This window comes from Apium graveolens, chromosome 3, assembly GCF_009905375.1.
Source record: "Apium graveolens cultivar Ventura chromosome 3, ASM990537v1, whole genome shotgun sequence".
In the NCBI taxonomy this organism is placed as follows: domain Eukaryota; kingdom Viridiplantae; phylum Streptophyta; class Magnoliopsida; order Apiales; family Apiaceae; genus Apium; species Apium graveolens.
In genome coordinates, this window is record NC_133649.1 from 273,827,820 (window position 1) to 273,836,140 (window position 8,321).

At 42.8% G+C, this 8,321-nt stretch overlaps 1 non-coding gene across 1 annotated transcript; it reads right to left on the reverse strand.

Moving 5' to 3' along the window:
* Positions 1-765: 765 nt before the first annotated feature.
* On the reverse strand, positions 766-872 carry LOC141715886 (small nucleolar RNA R71). The gene has a single exon (XR_012572631.1). It is a non-coding gene; the product is annotated as a small nucleolar RNA R71 (small nucleolar RNA).
* Positions 873-8,321: the final 7,449 nt, after the last annotated feature.

Sequence of the window (8,321 nt, forward strand, 5' to 3'; positions counted from 1 at the left end):
ATAATTAGTCTGGGTCTATGTGGGAACGAACTAGAAAGTATTCTATATTACTTGCGAACGCGTATAATTGCGTGTGTTATTAGTGCTTGTTTTCGCCCTAACAAGTTTTTGGCGCCACTGCTGGGGACTCGGCGTATTTGTTTCGTTTATGTACTGACCATCATTGGTCATTACGACTCAGTGATTAAGACGTGTTACTAATTGTTTCCGGTTGTGTTTCAGGTACTTTAGTGAGCGTTTATGCAAACTCGTTCTCGTACTCGCAAGAGGACTTTAGATACGGCTGAGGAGACAGACGAAGTTCTTGATATTCCGGAGAAGATAGATTTTGAAGATTCGGATTCAGGAAATGAGCAGAAAGAACCATTAATCATGGGTGATCGTATTGCTCAAGCAGATCCAGCTCTTATGGACTTTTCTCGACCCAAAATTGATGACATTCAGTCTAGCATCATGCACCCGACTATTGAGGCCAATAACTTTGAAATCAAGTCAGGCACTATTCAGATGGTGCAGAATTCTGTTTCTTTTGGAGGTGCTGCGACTGAAGACCCCAACATGCACATAAGGAATTTTGTCGAGATCTGCAGTACTTTCAAATATAATGGTGTGACTGATGAGGCTATCAAGCTGAGGCTTTTCCCATTCTCACTGAGGGATAAAGCTAAGGACTGGTTACATTCTGAACCAGCTGGGTCTATCACTACTTGGAAAGATCTTGCGCAAAAGTTTCTGGTAAAGTTTTATCCAATGGCGAAGACTGCTGCTTTGAGGAGTACTCTTACTCAGTTTGCGCAGCAACCTACAGAATCTATGTGCGAAGCTTGGGAGCGCTACAAAGAGATGTTGAGAAAGTGTCCACATCATGGAATGCCTGATTGGATGGTGATCACTGGTTTCTATAATGGTTTGGGGGCCCAATCTCGGCTCATGCTCGATGCAGCAGCTGGAGGCGCCTTGTGGGCCAAAAGCTATACTGAGGCTTATAATCTTATTGAGACGATGGCTGCAAATGAGAATCAAAACCCAACTCAAAGGATGATGCCTGGGAAGGTAGCAGGTATTCTGGAAGTCGATGCAGCTACAGCTATTGCAGCGCAGCTCCAAGCGCTGTCTATGAAGGTCGACTCTCTAGCCACCTATGGGGTCAATCAGATAGCTATGGTTTGTGAGCTTTGTGCAGGTTCTGATGCTACGGATCAGTGTTCTCTTGTTAATGAATCTGTTCAGTATGTGAACAATTATCAGCGACAACAGCAGCCTGTGCCAGCTACTTATCATCCTAATAACAAAAATCATCCAAATTTCAGCTGGAGTAATAATCAGAATGTTATTCAGCAACCATATCAGCAAGGCGCAAGTAAACAGTTCAATCTACCTGGATTCCAGCAACCACAGCATTACGCTTAAAGGCAATCATATCCTCAACAAGAAAGTGCAGCTCCACCCTCTAGTGCTGATTTTGAGGAACTTAAGTTGTTGTGCAAGAGTCAGGCGGATTCTATCAAGACCTTGGAAAATCAAATCGGTCAAATAGCCAATGCAATGCTCAATCGTCAACCTGGCACACTTCCCAGTGATACTGAAGTGCCAGGCAGGAAGGAAGCTAAAGAACAAGTCAAGGCTATTACCTTAAGGTCTGAAAAAGTTGCTGATGCTGAAAAAGCAAAAGAAGGAGAAGCTGAAGCTGGTGATGAAGAAGCTAAGCAAAAGGAGAAAGCGGTGGAACCAAGGAAGACTACTATTGAACACACTCTGCCTGTGGGTAATACAGGGGAGAAACAGCTCTATCCTCCACCACCTTTCCCTAAGAGATTGCAACAATAAAAGCTAGATAAGCAGTTCGGTAAGTTTCTGGAGGTGTTCAAGAAACTTCACATCAATATACCTTTCGCTGAGGCTCTGGAGCAAATGCCTAGTTATGTAAAATTTATGAAGAGTATTCTTTCAAGGAAGGTGAAACTGGATGATCTTGAGACCGTTGCTCTAACGGAAGAATGCAGTGTTGTGCTGCAACAAAAGTTACCTCCAAAGCTTAAAGATCCAGGTAGCTTCACCATTCCTTACACCATTGGCAAGTGTCTTTTGACAAGTGCCTTTGTAATTTGGGAGCAAGCATCAATCTGATGCCGTTGTCGATCTTTAAAAAGTTGAATTTGCCTGATCCAAAGCCCACCTACATGTCTCTACAATTGGCTGATCGTTCTATTACATACCCACGAGGCATAGTGGAGGATGTGCTAGTCAAGGTGGATAAGCTCTTCTTTCCTGCAGACTTTGTTATTCTGGATTTTGAGGAAGATAAGAAGATTCCCATAATCTTGGGAAGACCTTTTTTGGCTACAGGCCGTACCTTGATAGATGTGCAGAAAGGTGAACTTACAATGCGGGTGCAGGATCAGGATGTGACATTCAATGTAATCAAAGTAATGAAATTTCCTATAGAAGATGAGGAGTGCTTACAAGTGGATTTGATTGATTCTGCGGTTACTTCAGAACTTGATCATATGCTAGTGACTGATGCATTAGAGAAAGCCTTAGTGGGGGATTTTGACAGTGATGATGAGGATGGCAATGAGCAACTACAATATCTAAATGCTTCTCCCTGGAGGCGAAAGCTAGACATGTCATTTGAATCTCTTGGTACTTCTGACCTCAAAAATGCTGAAGGAAAACTCAAACCATCTATTGAGGAAGCACCTACCTTGGAGCTTAAACCGTTGCCTGAACACTTGAGGTATGCTTTTTTAGGTGATGCATCTACGTTACCTGTTATTATTGCATCTGACCTTTCAGGTAGTGAGGAGGACAAGCTCTTAAGGATCTTGAGAGAATTCAAATCAGCTATCGGATGGACTATAGCAGACATCAAAGGGATCAGCCCTTCATACTGCATGCATAAGATTCTGCTAAAAGAGGGTAGTAAGCCGACTGTTGAGCAACAGCGCAGACTTAATCCTATCATGAAAGAAGTGGTGAAGAAAGAAATTTTGAAGTGGCTAGATGCAGGAATCATTTATCCTATTTCTGACAATTCTTGGGTGAGTCCCGTGCAATGTGTACCTAAGAAAGGAGGTATCACTGTGGTAGCAAATGAGAAGAACGAGCTCATCCCCACTCGAACAGTCACAGGATGGAGGGTATGCATGGACTACAGAAAGTTGAACAAGGCCACGAGGAAGGATCACTTCCCTCTTTCGTTTATTGATCAGATGCTTGACAGGTTGGCGGGGCATGAGTATTATTGTCTTCTGGATGGCTATTCGGGGTATAATAAGATTTGTATTGCACCAGAGGATCAAGAAAGGACTACCTTCACTTGTCCATTTGGCACGTTTGCTTTTCGCAGAGTTTCATTTGGGTTATGTGGCACACCGGCCACTTTTCAGAGATGTATGATGGCTATATTCTCTGGCATGATTGGAAATAATGTCGAGGTGTTCATGGACGACTTCTCCGTCTTTGGACATTCGTATGATGAATGTTTGAATAATCTTCGTGCAGTACTCAAAAGGTGTGTGGAAACTAATTTGGTGCTCAATTGGGAAAAATGTCATTTTATGGTGCGTGAAGGCATTATTCTTGGGCATAAGGTCTCTAGCAAGGGTCTTGAGGTGGACAAAGCCAAGGTGGGAGTCATTGAAAATTTTCCACCACTTATTTCTGTGAAAGGAATCCGTAGTTTTCTTGGTCATGCGGGTTTTTATCGGCGTTTCATCAAGGACTTTTCGAAGATATCTAAGTTTTTGTGCAATTTGCTTGAGAAGGATGTGCCTTTTAAACTGCTTGACGGCATTTGAGACTCTCAAGAAGAGTTTGATAACTGCACCAGTTATTACAGCACCTGATTGGACAGAGCCTTTTGAGATGATGTGCGATGCGAGTAATTATGCGGTGGGCGCATTTCTTGGGCAGCGCAAGAATAATCTCTTTCATGTGGTCTACTATGCTAGCAAGACCTTAAATGGGGCCCAAATGAACTACACCACTACTGAGAAGGAGCTCTTGGCTATAGTCTTTGGTTTCGAAAAAATTCGATCTTATTTGCTTGGGACAAAGGTGACAATTTTCACGGATCATGCGGCCATTCGCTATTTGGTTTCCAAGAAGGATTCGAAGCCGAGACTCATTCGTTGGGTGCTCTTGCTACAGAAATTTGAGTTAGAGATCAAGGATCGGAAAGGTACTGAGAATCAAGTAGCTGACCATCTTTCTAGATTGGAGAATCCCGAGTCGACTTCACATGATAAGACATTGATCAACGAATTTTTTCCGGATGAGCAGTTGTTCGCAGTTCAGGAGGAAGAGCCATGGTTCGCAGATATTGTGAATTATCTTGTAAGCAATATAATGCCTCCTAATCTGACCACAGCTCAAAAGAAGAAGTTTCTGCATGAGGTGAAGTGGTATATGTGGGATGAACCGTATTTTTTTAGACAGGGAGCTGACCAGATCATCAGGAGATGTATCCCATTCTGTCAGATGGAGGGGATATTACGAGACTGCCACTCCACAGTTTATGGTGGACACTATGGTGGTGAGAAGACGGCAGCTCGTATTCTACAAGCATGTTTTTTCTGGCCTACTTTGTTTAAGGATGTTCATCAGTTTGTTCTAAGGTGTGATCGTTGCCAAAGAGTGGGAAATCTTACGAGAAAGGATGAGATGCCGTTAAATGTGATGCTTGAAGTCGAGGTCTTTGATGTTTGGGGAATCGATTTCATGGGACCTTTTGTCTCGTCCTGCAATAATCAGTACATCTTGCTGGCAGTCGATTATGTCTCAAAATGGGTAGAAGTCAAAGCTCTACCGATGAATGATGCAAAGGCAGTGTTGAATTTTCTTCATAAGCAGATTTTCACAAGGTTTGGAACGCCGCGAGTAATCATAAATGATGAAGGGTCGCATTTCTGCAACCGTAAGTTTACTTCTATTAAGCAGCGCTACAATGTGAATCATCGTGTTGCTACTGCCTATCATCCGCAAATAAATGGTCAAGCGGAAGTGTCTAACAGAGAAATCAAGCGCATTTTAGAGAAGGTTGTTTGTCCGTCAAGGAAGGATTGGTCTTTAAAGTTCGATGAAGTTGTTTGGGCTTATAGAACAGCATATAAGACTCCATTTGGGATGTCCCCGTTTCAACTTCTGTATGGTAAGGGATGTCATTTACCTGCGGAGCTTGAGCATAAGGCCTATTGGGCTTTGAAGAAGTTGAACCTGGATCTAGATGCAGCTGGAAAGAAGCGAATGCTTCAGCTTAATGAACTTGATGAATTTCGACTCCAAGCGTACGAGAACAACAAAATGTACAAGGAAAAAGTGAAAAGGTGGCACGACAGGAAGCTTCATCCTAAGTTATTTGTGCCGAGACAGCAAGTTCTTTTATTCAACTCTCGTCTCCAATTTTTTCCTGGGAAGTTGAAATCAAGGTGGTCTGGACCTTTTATTGTCAAAACTGTGTTTCCACATGGAGCGGTGGAGATTTTTGAGAATGATTCGGACCAAGCATTCAAGGTTAATGGTCAGCATTTGAAGCACTACTATAGGGACACGGCAAACCAGGAAGTGGTTAGTGTCATTTTATTGTCAACTTGAGTAAGGTACGCTACGTCAAGCTAATGACGAAAAAGAAGCGCTTCTTGGGAGGCAACCCATGATTTGTTGTTACAGGAACCCTTAGAAGTTAGTAACCTATCCAAAACCACAAAAAAAAATCAGAAAAACAGGGCAAGGAAAAAAAAATTCCAGAAGACCCCTGAGCGCCCGCTCAGCTCTGCTGAGCGACCGCTCAGCACTGCTGAGCGACCGCTCAGGGGCCGACTGGGAGAAATTTTTTTAAGTCCAATAAAAATCCAAAAAAAATTGAAAAAAAAAACAGAATACAACCCATTACCCACGACCTATTTCCCCATTATCCCATATTTTTAACCCTCAAACCCACTCCTAATAAAATTTTACCCTAATCCCTACCCTATATATACATACACCTATTTCATATACTCCCCATACTCTTTCAAACCTTAAACTCTCTCCCAAACCCAAAAACAAAAATCTTAAACACTTTTACTCAGTTTCGATGGCACCCAAGAGATCCAGGACTATCGATAGCAGCAGCACTGTCCCTACTGCTGATTCTTCGAGGGGTACTGCTGCGAGGCCTCGTTTGAATGATAGGGCTGCTGAGGAGGAGTATACTAGGCTTCTGGGTAAGCCGATTTTGAAGGAGAGGGGGTTCTTACCATCGGGGAGGGATGGTGAGTTGTTGCCTATGATTGCTGAGAAGGGTTGGATTGCTTTCTGTGAGTCTCGTGAAGCAGTTCCGATGAGCGTGGTTCGCGAGTTCTATGCGAACGCGAAGGCTGAGAGGAATGGGTATTCTGTTGTTCGGGGGATGACGGTGGATTATCACCCTGCGGCGATTCGCCGTGCGATTGGGCAGCGACAGAGGAAGCCCACGGAGGAGAATTGGAACGAGAAGACTGCTGAGGATTTTGACTTGGATTTGATTTGTGCTACTCTCTGTAGGCCGGACACAGTTTGGACCTTCAAGATTGGGACTAACGAGTATCGCCACTTTCCGGCTGATCGCGATGAATAGGTATGCCCGTGCATGGAATGCTTTTATTTGTGCTAATATTCTGCCTACTTCACATGCACATGAGGTCACAGTTGAGAGAGCACAGTTATTATGGGGAATTTTGAATGAGGAGTACTATGTGGACCTTGGTGAGTTCATCTACCAAGGAATTCTGAAGTTTTTGAGGGGAGCTAAGCACATGAACATCCCTTATGCATCCACGGTTACAAAAATTTGCCGAGCAGTGGGAGTTCAGTGGCCATCTCATGAGCAGTTGCAGTTCTTGGCCGCTCCTATTGACTCCGGGACTCTGCATGCGATGCAGGAGTGGACCGGTGGTGAGCCCGAGGAGCATGGGCTGGGTTATCATCTTCCAGGAGGGCGTCCAGACAAGGTGCTACCATGGCGAGGCCAAGGCGAGATGAGGCTGGTTCTTCTAGAGCTCAGGAGGGTGCTGGGATGGCTGATGCCCAGTATAGGAGGCTGTCGAGGAGGATGGATGCTATGTACGAGATACTGAGCAGGTTTGCTCAGGAGCTCACCCTTGCACTTGGGACTGCTTTTTGAGGCCTTGGAGCTGACATCCAGTGGCCAGTTTTTGATGAGGATTCTGCATATCCGCCTCCTGATACACCACCCTCTGAGGGTGATAATGATGATGATCTCTCCGAGTAGGTATACCCTATGTTCCTTTCTACTACCTTCATTGGGGACAGTGAAGATTATAAGTTTGGGGGTGGTAGTTAAGGAAAATTTTGTGTGTGTGTCATATAGTTGCATATTCATGATAGTTTAGTTCATATAATTGCATATTTTTTTCCATATAGTTTTTTTTATTATTTATAGCTTTATTTATCATATCATGTAGAACATGCATATACCATGATCCCTTTTGCGCTGATTTACCAATTAATTTATGATGTTGATGCGAGTGTAGTGATAGCATTGAAGTGATGTTGAGTCGAGTAGGTTGATATGCATGCTAGAAATACTTGTAATTTCACTAAGTCTTAGAGAATGCTTAAGGACTAGATTGTTGTTATGGTTCGATGGTTTTCGAGGTTAATCTATTGATTATGCTTAGAATTTTATAATAGGTTTTTAGTGATAAAAGGCATGAAAAGAAAAAAAAATGGAGTGAAAAATGGAATTTATTGCTAATTGTGGCTAGGCGTCAAATGGCTAGTAGCCGGCTCGTATTTTTATGCGAGTAGTCTAGGGTTGAGCAAGATGGAGCGAAACGCACTTGCTCAGAAATTTTGAGAAAAAAAGAAGAAAAAAAGGAAAAAAGAAAAAAAAATAGAAAAAAGAAAAGAAAAAAAAAGAGAGTGAATGCATAATTGATCACGAGTGGGCTCTTTGGTATTCGAGTTATTAAGTTCTTAGGGGACTTTGTGCCTAGTGACCTAAGGCTTTTATAGTCTGGGAACCGCTAACCTAACGCTCGCTACATGGATGCCATTGCATAAGTCTTTTGTTGACCTCACACATTGCATGGTCAAATAAGCATTTGTTGTTATAAATAAAAGGCATGATTCCGTAATAAGCTCCAGAATCTTGAAGTGTTATAAGTCACTTTGTGCGTAGAATTTTTATTCTTCGTATAATCATGCGATTGCCTTGAGGATAGTTGAGTTATGATCATTGATCTAGTTTCGAAGCATATCTGTTAAGCATCTGCACACACCACGTTTCTGGCTGTATGTTAGTTTGCATGATTTGATTGATCTTTATTCGCCTAATT